The 24,692-nt window shown below is 48.7% G+C and overlaps 14 non-coding genes across 14 annotated transcripts; all 14 read left to right on the top strand.

Annotated features, from left to right (window-relative positions):
- The first annotated feature begins 1,175 nt into the window (after positions 1-1,175).
- On the top strand, positions 1,176-1,256 carry LOC135227313 (small nucleolar RNA SNORD115). Its single transcript, XR_010317479.1, has one exon. It is a non-coding gene; the product is annotated as a small nucleolar RNA SNORD115 (small nucleolar RNA).
- Positions 1,257-2,874: 1,618 nt separating this feature from the next.
- On the top strand, positions 2,875-2,952 carry LOC135227521 (small nucleolar RNA SNORD115). Its single transcript, XR_010317684.1, has one exon. It is a non-coding gene; the product is annotated as a small nucleolar RNA SNORD115 (small nucleolar RNA).
- A 1,618-nt stretch (positions 2,953-4,570) lies between these two features.
- LOC135227314 (small nucleolar RNA SNORD115) lies at positions 4,571-4,651 on the top strand. The gene has a single exon (XR_010317480.1). It is a non-coding gene; the product is annotated as a small nucleolar RNA SNORD115 (small nucleolar RNA).
- A 1,618-nt stretch (positions 4,652-6,269) lies between these two features.
- Positions 6,270-6,347, top strand: LOC135227522 (small nucleolar RNA SNORD115). Its single transcript, XR_010317685.1, has one exon. It is a non-coding gene; the product is annotated as a small nucleolar RNA SNORD115 (small nucleolar RNA).
- Positions 6,348-7,965: 1,618 nt separating this feature from the next.
- On the top strand, positions 7,966-8,046 carry LOC135227315 (small nucleolar RNA SNORD115). Its single transcript, XR_010317481.1, has one exon. It is a non-coding gene; the product is annotated as a small nucleolar RNA SNORD115 (small nucleolar RNA).
- Positions 8,047-9,664: 1,618 nt separating this feature from the next.
- LOC135227523 (small nucleolar RNA SNORD115) lies at positions 9,665-9,742 on the top strand. Its single transcript, XR_010317686.1, has one exon. It is a non-coding gene; the product is annotated as a small nucleolar RNA SNORD115 (small nucleolar RNA).
- A 1,618-nt stretch (positions 9,743-11,360) lies between these two features.
- Positions 11,361-11,441, top strand: LOC135227316 (small nucleolar RNA SNORD115). Its single transcript, XR_010317482.1, has one exon. It is a non-coding gene; the product is annotated as a small nucleolar RNA SNORD115 (small nucleolar RNA).
- A 1,618-nt stretch (positions 11,442-13,059) lies between these two features.
- On the top strand, positions 13,060-13,137 carry LOC135227524 (small nucleolar RNA SNORD115). The gene has a single exon (XR_010317687.1). It is a non-coding gene; the product is annotated as a small nucleolar RNA SNORD115 (small nucleolar RNA).
- A 1,618-nt stretch (positions 13,138-14,755) lies between these two features.
- Positions 14,756-14,836, top strand: LOC135227317 (small nucleolar RNA SNORD115). The gene has a single exon (XR_010317483.1). It is a non-coding gene; the product is annotated as a small nucleolar RNA SNORD115 (small nucleolar RNA).
- A 1,618-nt stretch (positions 14,837-16,454) lies between these two features.
- LOC135227525 (small nucleolar RNA SNORD115) lies at positions 16,455-16,532 on the top strand. The gene has a single exon (XR_010317688.1). It is a non-coding gene; the product is annotated as a small nucleolar RNA SNORD115 (small nucleolar RNA).
- A 1,618-nt stretch (positions 16,533-18,150) lies between these two features.
- On the top strand, positions 18,151-18,231 carry LOC135227318 (small nucleolar RNA SNORD115). Its single transcript, XR_010317484.1, has one exon. It is a non-coding gene; the product is annotated as a small nucleolar RNA SNORD115 (small nucleolar RNA).
- A 1,618-nt stretch (positions 18,232-19,849) lies between these two features.
- LOC135227526 (small nucleolar RNA SNORD115) lies at positions 19,850-19,927 on the top strand. Its single transcript, XR_010317689.1, has one exon. It is a non-coding gene; the product is annotated as a small nucleolar RNA SNORD115 (small nucleolar RNA).
- Positions 19,928-21,545: 1,618 nt separating this feature from the next.
- LOC135227319 (small nucleolar RNA SNORD115) lies at positions 21,546-21,626 on the top strand. Its single transcript, XR_010317485.1, has one exon. It is a non-coding gene; the product is annotated as a small nucleolar RNA SNORD115 (small nucleolar RNA).
- Positions 21,627-23,243: 1,617 nt separating this feature from the next.
- Positions 23,244-23,321, top strand: LOC135227527 (small nucleolar RNA SNORD115). Its single transcript, XR_010317690.1, has one exon. It is a non-coding gene; the product is annotated as a small nucleolar RNA SNORD115 (small nucleolar RNA).
- The last annotated feature ends 1,371 nt before the right edge of the window (positions 23,322-24,692 follow it).

A 24,692-nucleotide genomic window follows, 5' to 3' on the forward strand; every position in this document is an offset into this window, starting at 1 on the left:
AGGGGAGAATCGGCCAACTAGAAAAATGTGTTTTCCTGAGACATTTATGAGATGTGAATGGCTCAGAGCTCTACAGGAGACTGGTCAACTTGCTGTATTTGAATGCGTGTGTCAGTTGCGGTTGGACTCGTAGGATTTGCAGGGCGCATTTCCCATGAATCTTGAAACTGGATGAGCGACTCAGTAGTCCGATAGCTGGCTCCAGCTTTCAAGTGAAGGTAGCTGCACAGATAAGTGCATAGAAAATCTAAAGTCAGGGTCGATGCCAGGTGTGAAGGGCACACGAGGGTCAGGAGCACTTTCAGGTTCATGCCACAGGAAGTCATGTTTCCCTGGAGCTCTGGACAGTGAAAGCAGGCGTAAGTGCTGCCTTGCACATGTGCAAAGATCACTGCTCCTACAGAGTTGGTTGGAATCCTGTAGAGGTTCCATAAGACTCCTGCTCTCTTTGTGCCAAGGAATCCTCTGATGGTTGATAAACAGGAGGAGATGTGTTCCCTGTGTTCCCATTCTTTGGGAATGAGGTGGCCTGGACTGTGTCTCTCCATGGCACAAGGGTGAAATCAAACTCTGGAAATGCCTAGTTGAATTTGGGGCCAAATTCTTGGTGAAAGCCCTCTTCCGAGTGTCCCACAGCTCATTTGAAGATCCCCAGTTTTGGGAACCCTTGGATGTCATTTCCTGGAAGTGCTCATGCACGGAACAGTGCCTGTGGACACAGATTTGGCTTCCTCGTAGACATTAGCCGGGGCTGATCAAATGAATAGCCTGTTCTTGGCTGGGACTTCCTGAGTATTTTTCTCCATTCGGAGTCCTCTATGCCTTGTCTTGATCTGGCACGTGTCTGCCTTTCTGTCAAGGGTCAGCAGTCTCACTAATGGGCCAGAAGTGTGTGTCTCGATTTTGTCCATACTTGGGGCTATATGTGGAAAAAGCGTAGCTGTTAGGCAATGAATGTCTCTCGTCTGATGTCTGACTTACTTCTTTGCCCTTCTTAAAAGGATTGCAAGGTCGAAGCCTGTTTTCCTGCTTTCATGAGGGTCAAGCTACTCCCCGGGAAACCGGAAGAGGATGTGGGAACCTTCTCATCCTGCGTGATTGCGGGCTGGATGGACGATATCGGTGGTGAGGAACTTGAAGACTCAGGTGATTTTTCCCGGGGATTGAGATGTCTCGGGTCAATGAAGACACCTCAACTTGTCTCGAAGAGAGATGATGACATAAAAATCATGCTCAATAGGATCCCGCTGAGGCCCAGAGAGAAACTCCTTTTCACTAACATGAATGATCTGCTTTAGAGTGGACCCCCGTTGTGATCCCTTTTTCCTCCACCAAGTGATCAAAAACTCCTCCCTGACCGATTTTGGCCATGCTGATTCCTTGGCTCTTTTCCTCTTTTTCTGTCATTTAGAGAGACCTGCTTTCAAGAGATTCACCACCGAAAGAACTCAAGGTGAGTGAATGACGACGGTTTTCCCTTGTCTCTGGTGATACTTAGACAAGTGAAAAGGGAGCCCAAGAGGCAGTCGGGTTTTGTGGAAAAGCTGAGACGTGTCCCCTGCTTTGAGCTTGACCTGACCGATTGACCAAGTGGCGGTGATATGCACGGGTGGATAGTTAGGAAGCACAGGGACCTAGAAGAATTTCCACTTGAGTAATTTTTGCTAGTCCGGTTCCCAGTCGGGTATGTCTACGGAAGTTTGAGAATATTTTCAACTCTCAACTCTTTACGGGATGGGAGTGTGTAGCAGCTCTACTGGAGAAACCAGAGAGACTTGCCAGAGTTGAAAGCCTGTGTCAGTTGCGACTGGACTCTTAGGATCTCTAGGGCATCTTTCCCAGACATCTCGGTATTGGATGAAGAATTGAGTAGCCTGATACCTCGCTGTAGCATTCAAGAAAAGGCAGCAGCACCAATATCTGAGTCAAAAAGCTAATGGCAGGTTCAATCCCATTCGGTAAGTGGGTCGCGAGCGTCATGACTCATTTCAGGTTCATGCCACAGGAGGTCATGATCCGCTGAGAGTCTAATCAGGAAATGCAGGCATAACTGCTGCCTTCCACATGTGGAAAGATCATTTTCTTGACAGATCTTTGGAATCTTGTAGAGATTCCATAGAACTCCTTTTCCGTGTGCCCCACGGGATCCTCTGATGCTTGATATCCAGGAGGAGATGTGATCCCTCTCTGGGGATTATTGGGGCCTGAGGTAGATTCGATTGTGTCTCTCCATGGCTCAGTGGTGAAATGAAAGCGTTGAAGGACTGTGGCAATTTTAACAAGTGTTGGCAGAATTCTTGGAAAGCTATTCTTTTCTAAATGTCCTCCAGCTGATTTGAAGATCCCCCGGTGCTGGGGACTCTTGCGTGCCATTTCCCGGGAGTCTGCACACATTGGACAGTGCCCGTGGACACATATTTGGCAGCCTTCAACACATCAGTCAGGCTTAATCAATTGCAAAGGCTCCTTTTGCCTGGGTCCTCCTGAAAATTTGTGCTACATCCAGAGACCTCTCTGCCTTCTTCTGAATATTGCATGATTCTCTCCTTCTGTCATGGGTCAGCAGACTCCCCAGCGGGTTGCAAATGGCTGTCTTGATTTTGTCCATGTGTTCGCGAATGTCTGGCTGAAAGCATAGCCTTAGGGAAATGAGTTTCTCCTCTGGGATCTCTGTCTTACCCACTTCCCCTTTTCAAAGGGTTAGTGAGGTCGATGTGTCTTGTCCTGCTTTCACGGGGGTCAAGCCAACTGCCCGGGAAACTGGAAGATGATGTGGGAACGCTCTCATCCACTGTCCTTCCTGGGTGGAAGGAAGACATTTGTGGTAAGCATCTTCAGGTCTCAGGGGATTTTTCCTGGGGAGTGATATGGCTGGGGTCAATGATGACATAATCTGTCTGGAAGAGAGATGATGACCTAAAAATCATGCTCAGAGAGGTTATGCTGAGGCCCTGTGGGAAAGTCCTTTGGCCCAGCCTTCCAGATCTTCTTTAGAGCGGACTCCCATTTTGATTTCTTTCACCTGCACCAAGTAATCCAAAAGACCTGGGTGGCCGATTTTGGTCAGGCTGATTCCTTGGCTCCTTTCCTCTTTTTGTGTCCTTTAGCACAACCTGCCTCCGAGGAGTTCACCGTTGCGAGGACAAAAGGTGAGGGATTTCCCGTGATTTGCCCTGGCCCCATCTGACACTTAGGCAAGTGAGGATACACCTCAAAAGGCAGTAGGGTTTGCTGACAAAGCTGAGGCATGTCCCCTGGTGTTTGCTTGACCTTGCCTGGTTGACTAAGTGGCGGTGATGTGCGTGGGTGGATACTTAGGAATCAGAGAATCCTGAAACCTGTGTGCTGGAGTCATCTTCGATAGCCTGCGTCCAAGTCCGATACGGCCTACTGAAAGGGGAGAATCGGCCAACTAGAAAAATGTGTTTTCCTGAGACATTTATGAGATGTGAATGGCTCAGAGCTCTACAGGAGACTGGTCAACTTGCTGTATTTGAACGCGTGTGTCAGTTGCGGTTGGACTCGTAGGATTTGCAGGGCGCATTTCCCATGAATCTTGAAACTGGATGAGCGACTCAGTAGTCCGATAGCTGGCTCCAGCTTTCAAGTGAAGGTAGCTGCACAGATAAGTGCATAGAAAATCTAAAGTCAGGGTCGATGCCAGGTGTGAAGGGCACACGAGGGTCAGGAGCACTTTCAGGTTCATGCCACAGGAAGTCATGTTTCCCTGGAGCTCTGGACAGTGAAAGCAGGCGTAAGTGCTGCCTTGCACATGTGCAAAGATCACTGCTCCTACAGAGTTGGTTGGAATCCTGTAGAGGTTCCATAAGACTCCTGCTCTCTTTGTGCCAAGGAATCCTCTGATGGTTGATAAACAGGAGGAGATGTGTTCCCTGTGTTCCCATTCTTTGGGAATGAGGTGGCCTGGACTGTGTCTCTCCATGGCACAAGGGTGAAATCAAACTCTGGAAATGCCTAGTTGAATTTGGGGCCAAATTCTTGGTGAAAGCCCTCTTCCGAGTGTCCCACAGCTCATTTGAAGATCCCCAGTTTTGGGAACCCTTGGATGTCATTTCCTGGAAGTGCTCGTGCACGGAACAGTGCCTGTGGACACAGATTTGGCTTCCTCGTAGACATTAGCCGGGGCTGATCAAATGAATAGCCTGTTCTTGGCTGGGACTTCCTGAGTATTTTTCTCCATTCGGAGTCCTCTATGCCTTGTCTTGATCTGGCACGTGTCTGCCTTTCTGTCAAGGGTCAGCAGTCTCACTAATGGGCGAGAAGTGTGTGTCTCGATTTTGTCCATACTTGGGGCTATATGTGGAAAAAGCGTAGCTGTTAGGCAATGAATGTCTCTCGTCTGATGTCTGACTTACTTCTTTGCCCTTCTTAAAAGGATTGCAAGGTCGAAGCCTGTTTTCCTGCTTTCATGAGGGTCAAGCTACTCCCCGGGAAACCGGAAGAGGATGTGGGAACCTTCTCATCCTGCGTGATTGCGGGCTGGATGGACGATATCGGTGGTGAGGAACTTGAAGACTCAGGTGATTTTTCCCGGGGATTGAGATGTCTCGGGTCAATGAAGACACCTCAACTTGTCTCGAAGAGAGATGATGACATAAAAATCATGCTCAATAGGATCCCGCTGAGGCCCAGAGAGAAACTCCTTTTCACTAACATGAATGATCTGCTTTAGAGTGGACCCCCGTTGTGATCCCTTTTTCCTCCACCAAGTGATCAAAAACTCCTCCCTGACCGATTTTGGCCATGCTGATTCCTTGGCTCTTTTCCTCTTTTTCTGTCATTTAGAGAGACCTGCTTTCAAGAGATTCACCACCGAAAGAACTCAAGGTGAGTGAATGACGACGGTTTTCCCTTGTCTCTGGTGATACTTAGACAAGTGAAAAGGGAGCCCAAGAGGCAGTCGGGTTTTGTGGAAAAGCTGAGACGTGTCCCCTGCTTTGAGCTTGACCTGACCGATTGACCAAGTGGCGGTGATATGCACGGGTGGATAGTTAGGAAGCACAGGGACCTAGAAGAATTTCCACTTGAGTAATTTTTGCTAGTCCGGTTCCCAGTCGGGTATGTCTACGGAAGTTTGAGAATATTTTCAACTCTCAACTCTTTACGGGATGGGAGTGTGTAGCAGCTCTACTGGAGAAACCAGAGAGACTTGCCAGAGTTGAAAGCCTGTGTCAGTTGCGACTGGACTCTTAGGATCTCTAGGGCATCTTTCCCAGACATCTCGGTATTGGATGAAGAATTGAGTAGCCTGATACCTCGCTGTAGCATTCAAGAAAAGGCAGCAGCACCAATATCTGAGTCAAAAAGCTAATGGCAGGTTCAATCCCATTCGGTAAGTGGGTCGCGAGCGTCATGACTCATTTCAGGTTCATGCCACAGGAGGTCATGATCCGCTGAGAGTCTAATCAGGAAATGCAGGCATAACTGCTGCCTTCCACATGTGGAAAGATCATTTTCTTGACAGATCTTTGGAATCTTGTAGAGATTCCATAGAACTCCTTTTCCGTGTGCCCCACGGGATCCTCTGATGCTTGATATCCAGGAGGAGATGTGATCCCTCTCTGGGGATTATTGGGGCCTGAGGTAGATTCGATTGTGTCTCTCCATGGCTCAGTGGTGAAATGAAAGCGTTGAAGGACTGTGGCAATTTTAACAAGTGTTGGCAGAATTCTTGGAAAGCTATTCTTTTCTAAATGTCCTCCAGCTGATTTGAAGATCCCCCGGTGCTGGGGACTCTTGGGTGCCATTTCCCGGGAGTCTGCACACATTGGACAGTGCCCGTGGACACATATTTGGCAGCCTTCAACACATCAGTCAGGCTTAATCAATTGCAAAGGCTCCTTTTGCCTGGGTCCTCCTGAAAATTTGTGCTACATCCAGAGACCTCTATGCCTTCTTCTGAATATTGCATGATTCTCTCCTTCTGTCATGGGTCAGCAGACTCCCCAGCGGGTTGCAAATGGCTGTCTTGATTTTGTCCATGTGTTCGCGAATGTCTGGCTGAAAGCATAGCCTTAGGGAAATGAGTTTCTCCTCTGGGATCTCTGTCTTACCCACTTCCCCTTTTCAAAGGGTTAGTGAGGTCGATGTGTCTTGTCCTGCTTTCACGGGGGTCAAGCCAACTGCCCGGGAAACTGGAAGATGATGTGGGAACGCTCTCATCCACTGTCCTTCCTGGGTGGAAGGAAGACATTTGTGGTAAGCATCTTCAGGTCTCAGGGGATTTTTCCTGGGGAGTGATATGGCTGGGGTCAATGATGACATAATCTGTCTGGAAGAGAGATGATGACCTAAAAATCATGCTCAGAGAGGTTATGCTGAGGCCCTGTGGGAAAGTCCTTTGGCCCAGCCTTCCAGATCTTCTTTAGAGCGGACTCCCATTTTGATTTCTTTCACCTGCACCAAGTAATCCAAAAGACCTGGGTGGCCGATTTTGGTCAGGCTGATTCCTTGGCTCCTTTCCTCTTTTTGTGTCCTTTAGCACAACCTGCCTCCGAGGAGTTCACCGTTGCGAGGACAAAAGGTGAGGGATTTCCCGTGATTTGCCCTGGCCCCATCTGACACTTAGGCAAGTGAGGATACACCTCAAAAGGCAGTAGGGTTTGCTGACAAAGCTGAGGCATGTCCCCTGGTGTTTGCTTGACCTTGCCTGGTTGACTAAGTGGCGGTGATGTGCGTGGGTGGATACTTAGGAATCAGAGAATCCTGAAACCTGTGTGCTGGAGTCATCTTCGATAGCCTGCGTCCAAGTCCGATACGGCCTACTGAAAGGGGAGAATCGGCCAACTAGAAAAATGTGTTTTCCTGAGACATTTATGAGATGTGAATGGCTCAGAGCTCTACAGGAGACTGGTCAACTTGCTGTATTTGAACGCGTGTGTCAGTTGCGGTTGGACTCGTAGGATTTGCAGGGCGCATTTCCCATGAATCTTGAAACTGGATGAGCGACTCAGTAGTCCGATAGCTGGCTCCAGCTTTCAAGTGAAGGTAGCTGCACAGATAAGTGCATAGAAAATCTAAAGTCAGGGTCGATGCCAGGTGTGAAGGGCACACGAGGGTCAGGAGCACTTTCAGGTTCATGCCACAGGAAGTCATGTTTCCCTGGAGCTCTGGACAGTGAAAGCAGGCGTAAGTGCTGCCTTGCACATGTGCAAAGATCACTGCTCCTACAGAGTTGGTTGGAATCCTGTAGAGGTTCCATAAGACTCCTGCTCTCTTTGTGCCAAGGAATCCTCTGATGGTTGATAAACAGGAGGAGATGTGTTCCCTGTGTTCCCATTCTTTGGGAATGAGGTGGCCTGGACTGTGTCTCTCCATGGCACAAGGGTGAAATCAAACTCTGGAAATGCCTAGTTGAATTTGGGGCCAAATTCTTGGTGAAAGCCCTCTTCCGAGTGTCCCACAGCTCATTTGAAGATCCCCAGTTTTGGGAACCCTTGGATGTCATTTCCTGGAAGTGCTCATGCACGGAACAGTGCCTGTGGACACAGATTTGGCTTCCTCGTAGACATTAGCCGGGGCTGATCAAATGAATAGCCTGTTCTTGGCTGGGACTTCCTGAGTATTTTTCTCCATTCGGAGTCCTCTATGCCTTGTCTTGATCTGGCACGTGTCTGCCTTTCTGTCAAGGGTCAGCAGTCTCACTAATGGGCGAGAAGTGTGTGTCTCGATTTTGTCCATACTTGGGGCTATATGTGGAAAAAGCGTAGCTGTTAGGCAATGAATGTCTCTCGTCTGATGTCTGACTTACTTCTTTGCCCTTCTTAAAAGGATTGCAAGGTCGAAGCCTGTTTTCCTGCTTTCATGAGGGTCAAGCTACTCCCCGGGAAACCGGAAGAGGATGTGGGAACCTTCTCATCCTGCGTGATTGCGGGCTGGATGGACGATATCGGTGGTGAGGAACTTGAAGACTCAGGTGATTTTTCCCGGGGATTGAGATGTCTCGGGTCAATGAAGACACCTCAACTTGTCTCGAAGAGAGATGATGACATAAAAATCATGCTCAATAGGATCCCGCTGAGGCCCAGAGAGAAACTCCTTTTCACTAACATGAATGATCTGCTTTAGAGTGGACCCCCGTTGTGATCCCTTTTTCCTCCACCAAGTGATCAAAAACTCCTCCCTGACCGATTTTGGCCATGCTGATTCCTTGGCTCTTTTCCTCTTTTTCTGTCATTTAGAGAGACCTGCTTTCAAGAGATTCACCACCGAAAGAACTCAAGGTGAGTGAATGACGACGGTTTTCCCTTGTCTCTGGTGATACTTAGACAAGTGAAAAGGGAGCCCAAGAGGCAGTCGGGTTTTGTGGAAAAGCTGAGACGTGTCCCCTGCTTTGAGCTTGACCTGACCGATTGACCAAGTGGCGGTGATATGCACGGGTGGATAGTTAGGAAGCACAGGGACCTAGAAGAATTTCCACTTGAGTAATTTTTGCTAGTCCGGTTCCCAGTCGGGTATGTCTACGGAAGTTTGAGAATATTTTCAACTCTCAACTCTTTACGGGATGGGAGTGTGTAGCAGCTCTACTGGAGAAACCAGAGAGACTTGCCAGAGTTGAAAGCCTGTGTCAGTTGCGACTGGACTCTTAGGATCTCTAGGGCATCTTTCCCAGACATCTCGGTATTGGATGAAGAATTGAGTAGCCTGATACCTCGCTGTAGCATTCAAGAAAAGGCAGCAGCACCAATATCTGAGTCAAAAAGCTAATGGCAGGTTCAATCCCATTCGGTAAGTGGGTCGCGAGCGTCATGACTCATTTCAGGTTCATGCCACAGGAGGTCATGATCCGCTGAGAGTCTAATCAGGAAATGCAGGCATAACTGCTGCCTTCCACATGTGGAAAGATCATTTTCTTGACAGATCTTTGGAATCTTGTAGAGATTCCATAGAACTCCTTTTCCGTGTGCCCCACGGGATCCTCTGATGCTTGATATCCAGGAGGAGATGTGATCCCTCTCTGGGGATTATTGGGGCCTGAGGTAGATTCGATTGTGTCTCTCCATGGCTCAGTGGTGAAATGAAAGCGTTGAAGGACTGTGGCAATTTTAACAAGTGTTGGCAGAATTCTTGGAAAGCTATTCTTTTCTAAATGTCCTCCAGCTGATTTGAAGATCCCCCGGTGCTGGGGACTCTTGCGTGCCATTTCCCGGGAGTCTGCACACATTGGACAGTGCCCGTGGACACATATTTGGCAGCCTTCAACACATCAGTCAGGCTTAATCAATTGCAAAGGCTCCTTTTGCCTGGGTCCTCCTGAAAATTTGCGCTACATCCAGAGACCTCTATGCCTTCTTCTGAATATTGCATGATTCTCTCCTTCTGTCATGGGTCAGCAGACTCCCCAGCGGGTTGCAAATGGCTGTCTTGATTTTGTCCATGTGTTCGCGAATGTCTGGCTGAAAGCATAGCCTTAGGGAAATGAGTTTCTCTTCTGGGATCTCTGTCTTACCCACTTCCCCTTTTCAAAGGGTTAGTGAGGTCGATGTGTCTTGTCCTGCTTTCACGGGGGTCAAGCCAACTGCCCGGGAAACTGGAAGATGATGTGGGAACGCTCTCATCCACTGTCCTTCCTGGGTGGAAGGAAGACATTTGTGGTAAGCATCTTCAGGTCTCAGGGGATTTTTCCTGGGGAGTGATATGGCTGGGGTCAATGATGACATAATCTGTCTGGAAGAGAGATGATGACCTAAAAATCATGCTCAGAGAGGTTATGCTGAGGCCCTGTGGGAAAGTCCTTTGGCCCAGCCTTCCAGATCTTCTTTAGAGCGGACTCCCATTTTGATTTCTTTCACCTGCACCAAGTAATCCAAAAGACCTGGGTGGCCGATTTTGGTCAGGCTGATTCCTTGGCTCCTTTCCTCTTTTTGTGTCCTTTAGCACAACCTGCCTCCGAGGAGTTCACCGTTGCGAGGACAAAAGGTGAGGGATTTCCCGTGATTTGCCCTGGCCCCATCTGACACTTAGGCAAGTGAGGATACACCTCAAAAGGCAGTAGGGTTTGCTGACAAAGCTGAGGCATGTCCCCTGGTGTTTGCTTGACCTTGCCTGGTTGACTAAGTGGCGGTGATGTGCGTGGGTGGATACTTAGGAATCAGAGAATCCTGAAACCTGTGTGCTGGAGTCATCTTCGATAGCCTGCGTCCAAGTCCGATACGGCCTACTGAAAGGGGAGAATCGGCCAACTAGAAAAATGTGTTTTCCTGAGACATTTATGAGATGTGAATGGCTCAGAGCTCTACAGGAGACTGGTCAACTTGCTGTATTTGAACGCGTGTGTCAGTTGCGGTTGGACTCGTAGGATTTGCAGGGCGCATTTCCCATGAATCTTGAAACTGGATGAGCGACTCAGTAGTCCGATAGCTGGCTCCAGCTTTCAAGTGAAGGTAGCTGCACAGATAAGTGCATAGAAAATCTAAAGTCAGGGTCGATGCCAGGTGTGAAGGGCACACGAGGGTCAGGAGCACTTTCAGGTTCATGCCACAGGAAGTCATGTTTCCCTGGAGCTCTGGACAGTGAAAGCAGGCGTAAGTGCTGCCTTGCACATGTGCAAAGATCACTGCTCCTACAGAGTTGGTTGGAATCCTGTAGAGGTTCCATAAGACTCCTGCTCTCTTTGTGCCAAGGAATCCTCTGATGGTTGATAAACAGGAGGAGATGTGTTCCCTGTGTTCCCATTCTTTGGGAATGAGGTGGCCTGGACTGTGTCTCTCCATGGCACAAGGGTGAAATCAAACTCTGGAAATGCCTAGTTGAATTTGGGGCCAAATTCTTGGTGAAAGCCCTCTTCCGAGTGTCCCACAGCTCATTTGAAGATCCCCAGTTTTGGGAACCCTTGGATGTCATTTCCTGGAAGTGCTCGTGCACGGAACAGTGCCTGTGGACACAGATTTGGCTTCCTCGTAGACATTAGCCGGGGCTGATCAAATGAATAGCCTGTTCTTGGCTGGGACTTCCTGAGTATTTTTCTCCATTCGGAGTCCTCTATGCCTTGTCTTGATCTGGCACGTGTCTGCCTTTCTGTCAAGGGTCAGCAGTCTCACTAATGGGCGAGAAGTGTGTGTCTCGATTTTGTCCATACTTGGGGCTATATGTGGAAAAAGCGTAGCTGTTAGGCAATGAATGTCTCTCGTCTGATGTCTGACTTACTTCTTTGCCCTTCTTAAAAGGATTGCAAGGTCGAAGCCTGTTTTCCTGCTTTCATGAGGGTCAAGCTACTCCCCGGGAAACCGGAAGAGGATGTGGGAACCTTCTCATCCTGCGTGATTGCGGGCTGGATGGACGATATCAGTGGTGAGGAACTTGAAGACTCAGGTGATTTTTCCCGGGGATTGAGATGTCTCGGGTCAATGAAGACACCTCAACTTGTCTCGAAGAGAGATGATGACATAAAAATCATGCTCAATAGGATCCCGCTGAGGCCCAGAGAGAAACTCCTTTTCACTAACATGAATGATCTGCTTTAGAGTGGACCCCCGTTGTGATCCCTTTTTCCTCCACCAAGTGATCAAAAACTCCTCCCTGACCGATTTTGGCCATGCTGATTCCTTGGCTCTTTTCCTCTTTTTCTGTCATTTAGAGAGACCTGCTTTCAAGAGATTCACCACCGAAAGAACTCAAGGTGAGTGAATGACGACGGTTTTCCCTTGTCTCTGGTGATACTTAGACAAGTGAAAAGGGAGCCCAAGAGGCAGTCGGGTTTTGTGGAAAAGCTGAGACGTGTCCCCTGCTTTGAGCTTGACCTGACCGATTGACCAAGTGGCGGTGATATGCACGGGTGGATAGTTAGGAAGCACAGGGACCTAGAAGAATTTCCACTTGAGTAATTTTTGCTAGTCCGGTTCCCAGTCGGGTATGTCTACGGAAGTTTGAGAATATTTTCAACTCTCAACTCTTTACGGGATGGGAGTGTGTAGCAGCTCTACTGGAGAAACCAGAGAGACTTGCCAGAGTTGAAAGCCTGTGTCAGTTGCGACTGGACTCTTAGGATCTCTAGGGCATCTTTCCCAGACATCTCGGTATTGGATGAAGAATTGAGTAGCCTGATACCTCGCTGTAGCATTCAAGAAAAGGCAGCAGCACCAATATCTGAGTCAAAAAGCTAATGGCAGGTTCAATCCCATTCGGTAAGTGGGTCGCGAGCGTCATGACTCATTTCAGGTTCATGCCACAGGAGGTCATGATCCGCTGAGAGTCTAATCAGGAAATGCAGGCATAACTGCTGCCTTCCACATGTGGAAAGATCATTTTCTTGACAGATCTTTGGAATCTTGTAGAGATTCCATAGAACTCCTTTTCCGTGTGCCCCACGGGATCCTCTGATGCTTGATATCCAGGAGGAGATGTGATCCCTCTCTGGGGATTATTGGGGCCTGAGGTAGATTCGATTGTGTCTCTCCATGGCTCAGTGGTGAAATGAAAGCGTTGAAGGACTGTGGCAATTTTAACAAGTGTTGGCAGAATTCTTGGAAAGCTATTCTTTTCTAAATGTCCTCCAGCTGATTTGAAGATCCCCCGGTGCTGGGGACTCTTGCGTGCCATTTCCCGGGAGTCTGCACACATTGGACAGTGCCCGTGGACACATATTTGGCAGCCTTCAACACATCAGTCAGGCTTAATCAATTGCAAAGGCTCCTTTTGCCTGGGTCCTCCTGAAAATTTGCGCTACATCCAGAGACCTCTATGCCTTCTTCTGAATATTGCATGATTCTCTCCTTCTGTCATGGGTCAGCAGACTCCCCAGCGGGTTGCAAATGGCTGTCTTGATTTTGTCCATGTGTTCGCGAATGTCTGGCTGAAAGCATAGCCTTAGGGAAATGAGTTTCTCCTCTGGGATCTCTGTCTTACCCACTTCCCCTTTTCAAAGGGTTAGTGAGGTCGATGTGTCTTGTCCTGCTTTCACGGGGGTCAAGCCAACTGCCCGGGAAACTGGAAGATGATGTGGGAACGCTCTCATCCACTGTCCTTCCTGGGTGGAAGGAAGACATTTGTGGTAAGCATCTTCAGGTCTCAGGGGATTTTTCCTGGGGAGTGATATGGCTGGGGTCAATGATGACATAATCTGTCTGGAAGAGAGATGATGACCTAAAAATCATGCTCAGAGAGGTTATGCTGAGGCCCTGTGGGAAAGTCCTTTGGCCCAGCCTTCCAGATCTTCTTTAGAGCGGACTCCCATTTTGATTTCTTTCACCTGCACCAAGTAATCCAAAAGACCTGGGTGGCCGATTTTGGTCAGGCTGATTCCTTGGCTCCTTTCCTCTTTTTGTGTCCTTTAGCACAACCTGCCTCCGAGGAGTTCACCGTTGCGAGGACAAAAGGTGAGGGATTTCCCGTGATTTGCCCTGGCCCCATCTGACACTTAGGCAAGTGAGGATACACCTCAAAAGGCAGTAGGGTTTGCTGACAAAGCTGAGGCATGTCCCCTGGTGTTTGCTTGACCTTGCCTGGTTGACTAAGTGGCGGTGATGTGCGTGGGTGGATACTTAGGAATCAGAGAATCCTGAAACCTGTGTGCTGGAGTCATCTTCGATAGCCTGCGTCCAAGTCCGATACGGCCTACTGAAAGGGGAGAATCGGCCAACTAGAAAAATGTGTTTTCCTGAGACATTTATGAGATGTGAATGGCTCAGAGCTCTACAGGAGACTGGTCAACTTGCTGTATTTGAACGCGTGTGTCAGTTGCGGTTGGACTCGTAGGATTTGCAGGGCGCATTTCCCATGAATCTTGAAACTGGATGAGCGACTCAGTAGTCCGATAGCTGGCTCCAGCTTTCAAGTGAAGGTAGCTGCACAGATAAGTGCATAGAAAATCTAAAGTCAGGGTCGATGCCAGGTGTGAAGGGCACACGAGGGTCAGGAGCACTTTCAGGTTGATGCCACAGGAGGTCATGTTTCCCTGGAGCTCTAGACAGTGAAAGCAGGCGTAAGTGCTGCCTTGCACATGTGCAAAGATCACTGCTCCTACAGAGTTGGTTGGAATCCTGTAGAGGTTCCATAAGACTCCTGCTCTCTTTGTGCCAAGGAATCCTCTGATGGTTGATAAACAGGAGGAGATGTGTTCCCTGTGTTCCCATTCTTTGGGAATGAGGTGGCCTGGACTGTGTCTCTCCATGGCACAAGGGTGAAATCAAACTCTGGAAATGCCTAGTTGAATTTGGGGCCAAATTCTTGGTGAAAGCCCTCTTCCGAGTGTCCCACAGCTCATTTGAAGATCCCCAGTTTTGGGAACCCTTGGATGTCATTTCCTGGAAGTGCTCGTGCACGGAACAGTGCCTGTGGACACAGATTTGGCTTCCTCGTAGACATTAGCCGGGGCTGATCAAATGAATAGCCTGTTCTTGGCTGGGACTTCCTGAGTATTTTTCTCCATTCGGAGTCCTCTATGCCTTGTCTTGATCTGGCACGTGTCTGCCTTTCTGTCAAGGGTCAGCAGTCTCACTAATGGGCGAGAAGTGTGTGTCTCGATTTTGTCCATACTTGGGGCTATATGTGGAAAAAGCGTAGCTGTTAGGCAATGAATGTCTCTCGTCTGATGTCTGACTTACTTCTTTGCCCTTCTTAAAAGGATTGCAAGGTCGAAGCCTGTTTTCCTGCTTTCATGAGGGTCAAGCTACTCCCCGGGAAACCGGAAGAGGATGTGGGAACCTTCTCATCCTGCGTGATTGCGGGCTGGATGGACGATATCGGTGGTGAGGAACTTGAAGACTCAGGTGATTTTTCCCGGGGATTGAGATGTCTCGGGTCAATGAAGACACCTCAACTTGTCTCGAAGAGAGATGATGACATAAAAATCATGCTCAATAGGATCCCGCTGAGGCCCAGAGAGAAACTCCTTTTCACTAACATGAATGATCTGCTTTAGAGTGGACCCCCGTTGTGATCCCTTTTTCCTCCACCAAGTGATCAAAAACTCCTCCCTGACCGATTTTGGCCATGCTGATTCCTTGGCTCTTTTCCTCTTTTTCTGTCATTTAGAGAGACCTGCTTTCAAGAGATTCACCACCGAAAGAACTCAAGGTGAGTGAATGACGACGGTTTTCCCTTGTCTCTGGTGATACTTAGACAAGTGAAAAGGGAGCCCAAGAGGCAGTCGGGTTTTGTGGAAAAGCTGAGACGTGTCCCCTGCTTTGAGCTTGACCTGACCGATTGACCAAGTGGCGGTGATATGCACGGGTGGATAGTTAGGAAGCACAGGGACCTAGAAGAATTTCCACTTGAGTAATTTTTGCTAGTCCGGTTCCCAGTCGGGTATGTCTACGGAAGTTTGAGAATATTTTCAACTCTCAACTCTTTACGGGCTGGGAGTGTGTAGCAGCTCTACTGGAGAAACCAGAGAGACTTGCCAGAGTTGAAAGCCTGTGTCAGTTGCGACTGGACTCTTAGGATCTCTAGGGCATCTTTCCCAGACATCTCGGTATTGGATGAAGAATTGAGTAGCCTGATACCTCGCTGTAGCATTCAAGAAAAGGCAGCAGCACCAATATCTGAGTCAAAAAGCTAATGGCAGGTTCAATCCCATTCGGTAAGTGGGTCGCGAGCGTCATGACTCATTTCAGGTTCATGCCACAGGAGGTCATGATCCGCTGAGAGTCTAATCAGGAAATGCAGGCATAACTGCTGCCTTCCACATGTGGAAAGACCATTTTCTTGACAGATCTTTGGAATCTTGTAGAGATTCCATAGAACTCCTTTTCCGTGTGCCCCACGGGATCCTCTGATGCTTGATATCCGGGAGGAGATGTGATCCCTCTCTGGGGATTATTGGGGCCTGAGGTAGATTCGATTGTGTCTCTCCATGGCTCAGTGGTGAAATGAAAGCGTTGAAGGACTGTGGCAATTTTAACAAGTGTTGGCAGAATTCTTGGAAAGCTATTCTTTTCTAAATGTCCTCCAGCTGATTTGAAGATCCCCCGGTGCTGGGGACTCTTGCGTGCCATTTCCCGGGAGTCTGCACACATTGGACAGTGCCCGTGGACACATATTTGGCAGCCTTCAACACATCAGTCAGGCTTAATCAATTGCAAAGGCTCCTTTTGCCTGGGTCCTCCTGAAAATTTGTGCTACATCCAGAGACCTCTATGCCTTCTTCTGAATATTGCATGATTCTCTCCTTCTGCCATGGGTCAGCAGACTCCCCAGCGGGTTGCAAATGGCTGTCTTGATTTTGTCCATGTGTTCGCGAATGTCTGGCTGAAAGCATAGCCTTAGGGAAATGAGTTTCTCCTCTGGGATCTCTGTCTTACCCACTTCCCCTTTTCAAAGGGTTAGTGAGGTCGATGTGTCTTGTCCTGCTTTCACGGGGGTCAAGCCAACTGCCCGGGAAACTGGAAGATGATGTGTGAACGCTCTCATCCACTGTCCTTCCTGGGTGGAAGGAAGACATTTGTGGTAAGCATCTTCAGGTCTCAGGGGATTTTTCCTGGGGAGTGATATGGCTGGGGTCAATGATGACATAATCTGTCTGGAAGAGAGATGATGACCTAAAAATCATGCTCAGAGAGGTTATGCTGAGGCCCTGTGGGAAAGTCCTTTGGCCCAGCCTTCCAGATCTTCTTTAGAGCGGACTCCCATTTTGATTTCTTTCACCTGCACCAAGTAATCCAAAAGACCTGGGTGGCCGATTTTGGTCAGGCTGATTCCTTGGCTCCTTTCCTCTTTTTGTGTCCTTTAGCACAACCTGCCTCCGAGGAGTTCACCGTTGCGAGGACAAAAGGTGAGGGATTTCCCGTGATTTGCCCTGGCCCCATCTGACACTTAGGCAAGTGAGGATACACCTCAAAAGGCAGTAGGGTTTGCTGACAAAGCTGAGGCATGTCCCCTGGTGTTTGCTTGACCTTGCCTGGTTGACTAAGTGGCGGTGATGTGCGTGGGTGGATACTTAGGAATCAGAGAATCCTGAAACCTGTGTGCTGGAGTCATCTTCGATAGCCTGCGTCCAAGTCCGATACGGCCTACTGAAAGGGGAGAATCGGCCAACTAGAAAAATGTGTTTTCCTGAGACATTTATGAGATGTGAATGGCTCAGAGCTCTACAGGAGACTGGTCAACTTGCTGTATTTGAACGCGTGTGTCAGTTGCGGTTGGACTCGTAGGATTTGCAGGGCGCATTTCCCATGAATCTTGAAACTGGATGAGCGACTCAGTAGTCCGATAGCTGGCTCCAGCTTTCAAGTGAAGGTAGCTGCACAGATAAGTGCATAGAAAATCTAAAGTCAGGGTCGATGCCAGGTGTGAAGGGCACACGAGGGTCAGGAGCACTTTCAGGTTCATGCCACAGGAAGTCATGTTTCCCTGGAGCTCTGGACAGTGAAAGCAGGCGTAAGTGCTGCCTTGCACATGTGCAAAGATCACTGCTCCTACAGAGTTGGTTGGAATCCTGTAGAGGTTCCATAAGACTCCTGCTCTCTTTGTGCCAAGGAATCCTCTGATGGTTGATAAACAGGAGGAGATGTGTTCCCTGTGTTCCCATTCTTTGGGAATGAGGTGGCCTGGACTGTGTCTCTCCATGGCACAAGGGTGAAATCAAACTCTGGAAATGCCTAGTTGAATTTGGGGCCAAATTCTTGGTGAAAGCCCTCTTCCGAGTGTCCCACAGCTCATTTGAAGATCCCCAGTTTTGGGAACCCTTGGATGTCATTTCCTGGAAGTGCTCGTGCACGGAACAGTGCCTGTGGACACAGATTTGGCTTCCTCGTAGACATTAGCCGGGGCTGATCAAATGAATAGCCTGTTCTTGGCTGGGACTTCCTGAGTATTTTTCTCCATTCGGAGTCCTCTATGCCTTGTCTTGATCTGGCACGCGTCTGCCTTTCTGTCAAGGGTCAGCAGTCTCACTAATGGGCGAGAAGTGTGTGTCTCGATTTTGTCCATACTTGGGGCTATATGTGGAAAAAGCGTAGCTGTTAGGCAATGAATGTCTCTCGTCTGATGTCTGACTTACTTCTTTGCCCTTCTTAAAAGGATTGCAAGGTCGAAGCCTGTTTTCCTGCTTTCATGAGGGTCAAGCTACTCCCCGGGAAACCGGAAGAGGATGTGGGAACCTTCTCATCCTGCGTGATTGCGGGCTGGATGGACGATATCGGTGGTGAGGAACTTGAAGACTCAGGTGATTTTTCCCGGGGATTGAGATGTCTCGGGTCAATGAAGACACCTCAACTTGTCTCGAAGAGAGATGATGACATAAAAATCATGCTCAATAGGATCCCGCTGAGGCCCAGAGAGAAACTCCTTTTCACTAACATGAATGATCTGCTTTAGAGTGGACCCCCGTTGTGATCCCTTTTTCCTCCACCAAGTGATCAAAAACTCCTCCCTGACCGATTTTGGCCATGCTGATTCCTTGGCTCTTTTCCTCTTTTTCTGTCATTTAGAGAGACCTGCTTTCAAGAGATTCACCACCGAAAGAACTCAAGGTGAGTGAATGACGACGGTTTTCCCTTGTCTCTGGTGATACTTAGACAAGTGAAAAGGGAGCCCAAGAGGCAGTCGGGTTTTGTGGAAAAGCTGAGACGTGTCCCCTGCTTTGAGCTTGACCTGACCGATTGACCAAGTGGCGGTGATATGCACGGGTGGATAGTTAGGAAGCACAGGAACCTAGAAGAATTTCCACTTGAGTAATTTTTGATAGTCCGGTTCCCAGTCGGGTATGTCTACGGAAGTTTGAGAATATTTTCAACTCTCAACTCTTCACGGGATGGGAGTGTGTAGCAGCTCTACTGGAGAAACCAGAGAGACTTGCCAGAGTTGAAAGCCTGTGTCAGTTGCGACTGGACTCTTAGGATCTCTAGGGCATCTTTCCCAGACATCTCGGTATTGGATGAAGAATTGAGTAGCCTGATACCTCGCTGTAGCATTCAAGAAAAGGCAGCAGCACCAATATCTGAGTCAAAAAGCTAATGGCAGGTTCAATCCCATTCGGTAAGTGGGTCGCGAGCGTCATGACTCATTTCAGGTTCATGCCACAGGAGGTCATGATCCGCTGAGAGTCTAATCAGGAAATGCAGGCATAACTGCTGCCTTCCACATGTGGAAAGATCATTTTCTTGACAGATCTTTGGAATCTTGTAGAGATTCCATAGAACTCCTTTTCCGTGTGCCCCACGGGATCCTCTGATGCTTGATATACGGGAGGAGATGTGATCCCTCTCTGGGGATTATTGGGGCCTGAGGTAGATTCGATTGTGTCTCTCCATGGCTCAGTGGTGAAATGAAAGCGTTGAAGGACTGTGGCAATTTTAACAAGTGTTGGCAGAATTCTTGGAAAGCTATTCTTTTCTAAATGTCCTCCAGCTGATTTGAAGATCCCCCGGTGCTGGGGACTCTTGCGTGCCATTTCCCGGGAGTCCGCACACATTGGACAGTGCCCGTGGACACATATTTGGCAGCCTTCAACACATCAGTCAGGCTTAATCAATTGCAAAGGCTCCTTTTGCCTGGGTCCTCCTGAAAATTTGTGCTACATCCAGAGACCTCTATGCCTTCTTCTGAATATTGCATGATTCTCTCCTTCTGTCATGGGTCAGCAGACTCCCCAGCGGGTTGCAAATGGCTGTCTTGATTTTGTCCATGTGTTTGCGAATGTCTGGCTGAAAGCATAGCCTTAGGGAAATGAGTTTCTCTTCTGGGATCTCTGTCTTACCCACTTCCCCTTTTCAAAGGGTTAGTGAGGTCGATGTTTCTTGTCCTGCTTTCACGGGGGTCAAGCCAACTGCCCGGGAAACTGGAAGATGATGTGTGAACGCTCTCATCCACTGTCCTTCCTGGGTGGAAGGAAGACATTTGTGGTAAGCATCTTCAGGTCTCAGGGGATTTTTCCTGGGGAGTGATATGGCTGGGGTCAATGATGACATAATCTGTCTGGAAGAGAGATGATGACCTAAAAATCATGCTCAGAGAGGTTATGCTGAGGCCCTGTGGGAAAGTCCTTTGGCCCAGCCTTCCAGATCTTCTTTAGAGCGGACTCCCATTTTGATTTCTTTCACCTGCACCAAGTAATCCAAAAGACCTGGGTGGCCGATTTTGGTCAGGCTGATTCCTTGGCTCCTTTCCTCTTTTTGTGTCCTTTAGCACAACCTGCCTCCGAGGAGTTCACCGTTGCGAGGACAAAAGGTGAGGGATTTCCCGTGATTTGCCCTGGCCCCATCTGACACTTAGGCAAGTGAGGATACACCTCAAAAGGCAGTAGGGTTTGCTGACAAAGCTGAGGCATGTCCCCTGGTGTTTGCTTGACCTTGCCTGGTTGACTAAGTGGCGGTGATGTGCGTGGGTGGATACTTAGGAATCAGAGAATCCTGAAACCTGTGTGCTGGAGTCATCTTCGATAGCCTGCGTCCAAGTCCGATACGGCCTACTGAAAGGGGAGAATCGGCCAACTAGAAAAATGTGTTTTCCTGAGACATTTATGAGATGTGAATGGCTCAGAGCTCTACAGGAGACTGGTCAACTTGCTGTATTTGAACGCGTGTGTCAGTTGCGGTTGGACTCGTAGGATTTGCAGGGCGCATTTCCCATGAATCTTGAAACTGGATGAGCGACTCAGTAGTCCGATAGCTGGCTCCAGCTTTCAAGTGAAGGTAGCTGCACAGATAAGTGCATAGAAAATCTAAAGTCAGGGTCGATGCCAGGTGTGAAGGGCACACGAGGGTCAGGAGCACTTTCAGGTTCATGCCACAGGAAGTCATGTTTCCCTGGAGCTCTGGACAGTGAAAGCAGGCGTAAGTGCTGCCTTGCACATGTGCAAAGATCACTGCTCCTACAGAGTTGGTTGGAATCCTGTAGAGGTTCCATAAGACTCCTGCTCTCTTTGTGCCAAGGAATCCTCTGATGGTTGATAAACAGGAGGAGATGTGTTCCCTGTGTTCCCATTCTTTGGGAATGAGGTGGCCTGGACTGTGTCTCTCCATGGCACAAGGGTGAAATCAAACTCTGGAAATGCCTAGTTGAATTTGGGGCCAAATTCTTGGTGAAAGCCCTCTTCCGAGTGTCCCACAGCTCATTTGAAGATCCCCAGTTTTGGGAACCCTTGGATGTCATTTCCTGGAAGTGCTCATGCACGGAACAGTGCCTGTGGACACAGATTTGGCTTCCTCGTAGACATTAGCCGGGGCTGATCAAATGAATAGCCTGTTCTTGGCTGGGACTTCCTGAGTATTTTTCTCCATTCGGAGTCCTCTATGCCTTGTCTTGATCTGGCACGCGTCTGCCTTTCTGTCAAGGGTCAGCAGTCTCACTAATGGGCGAGAAGTGTGTGTCTCGATTTTGTCCATACTTGGGGCTATATGTGGAAAAAGCGTAGCTGTTAGGCAATGAATGTCTCTCGTCTGATGTCTGACTTACTTCTTTGCCCTTCTTAAAAGGATTGCAAGGTCGAAGCCTGTTTTCCTGCTTTCATGAGGGTCAAGCTACTCCCCGGGAAACCGGAAGAGGATGTGGGAACCTTCTCATCCTGCGTGATTGCGGGCTGGATGGACGATATCGGTGGTGAGGAACTTGAAGACTCAGGTGATTTTTCCCGGGGATTGAGATGTCTCGGGTCAATGAAGACACCTCAACTTGTCTCGAAGAGAGATGATGACATAAAAATCATGCTCAATAGGATCCCGCTGAGGCCCAGAGAGAAACTCCTTTTCACTAACATGAATGATCTGCTTTAGAGTGGACCCCCGTTGTGATCCCTTTTTCCTCCACCAAGTGATCAAAAACTCCTCCCTGACCGATTTTGGCCATGCTGATTCCTTGGCTCTTTTCCTCTTTTTCTGTCATTTAGAGAGACCTGCTTTCAAGAGATTCACCACCGAAAGAACTCAAGGTGAGTGAATGACGACGGTTTTCCCTTGTCTCTGGTGATACTTAGACAAGTGAAAAGGGAGCCCAAGAGGCAGTCGGGTTTTGTGGAAAAGCTGAGACGTGTCCCCTGCTTTGAGCTTGACCTGACCGATTGACCAAGTGGCGGTGATATGCACGGGTGGATAGTTAGGAAGCACAGGGACCTAGAAGAATTTCCACTTGAGTAATTTTTGCTAGTCCGGTTCCCAGTCGGGTATGTCTACGGAAGTTTGAGAATATTTTCAACTCTCAACTCTTCACGGGCTGGGAGTGTGTAGCAGCTCTACTGGAGAAACCAGAGAGACTTGCCAGAGTTGAAAGCCTGTGTCAGTTGCGACTGGACTCTTAGGATCTCTAGGGCATCTTTCCCAGACATCTCGGTATTGGATGAAGAATTGAGTAGCCTGATACCTCGCTGTAGCATTCAAGAAAAGGCAGCAGCACCAATATCTGAGTCAAAAAGCTAATGGCAGGTTCAATCCCATTCGGTAAGTGGGTCGCGAGCGTCATGACTCATTTCAGGTTCATGCCACAGGAGGTCATGATCCGCTGAGAGTCTAATCAGGAAATGCAGGCATAACTGCTGCCTTCCACATGTGGAAAGATCATTTTCTTGACAGATCTTTGGAATCTTGTAGAGATTCCATAGAACTCCTTTTCCGTGTGCCCACGGGATCCTCTGATGCTTGATATACGGGAGGAGATGTGATCCCTCTCTGGGGATTATTGGGGCCTGAGGTAGATTCGATTGTGTCTCTCCATGGCTCAGTGGTGAAATGAAAGCGTTGAAGGACTGTGGCAATTTTAACAAGTGTTGGCAGAATTCTTGGAAAGCTATTCTTTTCTAAATGTCCTCCAGCTGATTTGAAGATCCCCCGGTGCTGGGGACTCTTGCGTGCCATTTCCCGGGAGTCCGCACACATTGGACAGTGCCCGTGGACACATATTTGGCAGCCTTCAACACATCAGTCAGGCTTAATCAATTGCAAAGGCTCCTTTTGCCTGGGTCCTCCTGAAAATTTGTGCTACATCCAGAGACCTCTATGCCTTCTTCTGAATATTGCATGATTCTCTCCTTCTGTCATGGGTCAGCAGACTCCCCAGCGGGTTGCAAATGGCTGTCTTGATTTTGTCCATGTGTTCGCGAATGTCTGGCTGAAAGCATAGCCTTAGGGAAATGAGTTTCTCTTCTGGGATCTCTGTCTTACCCACTTCCCCTTTTCAAAGGGTTAGTGAGGTCGATGTGTCTTGTCCTGCTTTCACGGGGGTCAAGCCAACTGCCCGGGAAACTGGAAGATGATGTGTGAACGCTCTCATCCACTGTCCTTCCTGGGTGGAAGGAAGACATTTGTGGTAAGCATCTTCAGGTCTCAGGGGATTTTTCCTGGGGAGTGATATGGCTGGGGTCAATGATGACATAATCTGTCTGGAAGAGAGATGATGACCTAAAAATCATGCTCAGAGAGGTTATGCTGAGGCCCTGTGGGAAAGTCCTTTGGCCCAGCCTTCCAGATCTTCTTTAGAGCGGACTCCCATTTTGATTTCTTTCACCTGCACCAAGTAATCCAAAAGACCTGGGTGGCCGATTTTGGTCAGGCTGATTCCTTGGCTCCTTTCCTCTTTTTGTGTCCTTTAGCACAACCTGCCTCCGAGGAGTTCACCGTTGCGAGGACAAAAGGTGAGGGATTTCCCGTGATTTGCCCTGGCCCCATCTGACACTTAGGCAAGTGAGGATACACCTCAAAAGGCAGTAGGGTTTGCTGACAAAGCTGAGGCATGTCCCCTGGTGTTTGCTTGACCTTGCCTGGTTGACTAAGTGGCGGTGATGTGCGTGGGTGGATACTTAGGAATCAGAGAATCCTGAAACCTGTGTGCTGGAGTCATCTTCGATAGCCTGCGTCCAAGTCCGATACGGCCTACTGAAAGGGGAGAATCGGCCAACTAGAAAAATGTGTTTTCCTGAGACATTTATGAGATGTGAATGGCTCAGAGCTCTACAGGAGACTGGTCAACTTGCTGTATTTGAACGCGTGTGTCAGTTGCGGTTGGACTCGTAGGATTTGCAGGGCGCATTTCCCATGAATCTTGAAACTGGATGAGCGACTCAGTAGTCCGATAGCTGGCTCCAGCTTTCAAGTGAAGGTAGCTGCACAGATAAGTGCATAGAAAATCTAAAGTCAGGGTCGATGCCAGGTGTGAAGGGCACACGAGGGTCAGGAGCACTTTCAGGTTCATGCCACAGGAAGTCATGTTTCCCTGGAGCTCTGGACAGTGAAAGCAGGCGTAAGTGCTGCCTTGCACATGTGCAAAGATCACTGCTCCTACAGAGTTGGTTGGAATCCTGTAGAGGTTCCATAAGACTCCTGCTCTCTTTGTGCCAAGGAATCCTCTGATGGTTGATAAACAGGAGGAGATGTGTTCCCTGTGTTCCCATTCTTTGGGAATGAGGTGGCCTGGACTGTGTCTCTCCATGGCACAAGGGTGAAATCAAACTCTGGAAATGCCTAGTTGAATTTGGGGCCAAATTCTTGGTGAAAGCCCTCTTCCGAGTGTCCCACAGCTCATTTGAAGATCCCCAGTTTTGGGAACCCTTGGATGTCATTTCCTGGAAGTGCTCATGCACGGAACAGTGCCTGTGGACACAGATTTGGCTTCCTCGTAGACATTAGCCGGGGCTGATCAAATGAATAGCCTGTTCTTGGCTGGGACTTCCTGAGTATTTTTCTCCATTCGGAGTCCTCTATGCCTTGTCTTGATCTGGCACGTGTCTGCCTTTCTGTCAAGGGTCAGCAGTCTCACTAATGGGCGAGAAGTGTGTGTCTCGATTTTGTCCATACTTGGGGCTATATGTG

This window comes from Loxodonta africana, chromosome 13 (assembly GCF_030014295.1).
Source record: "Loxodonta africana isolate mLoxAfr1 chromosome 13, mLoxAfr1.hap2, whole genome shotgun sequence".
Taxonomy (NCBI): Eukaryota; Metazoa; Chordata; class Mammalia; order Proboscidea; family Elephantidae; genus Loxodonta; species Loxodonta africana.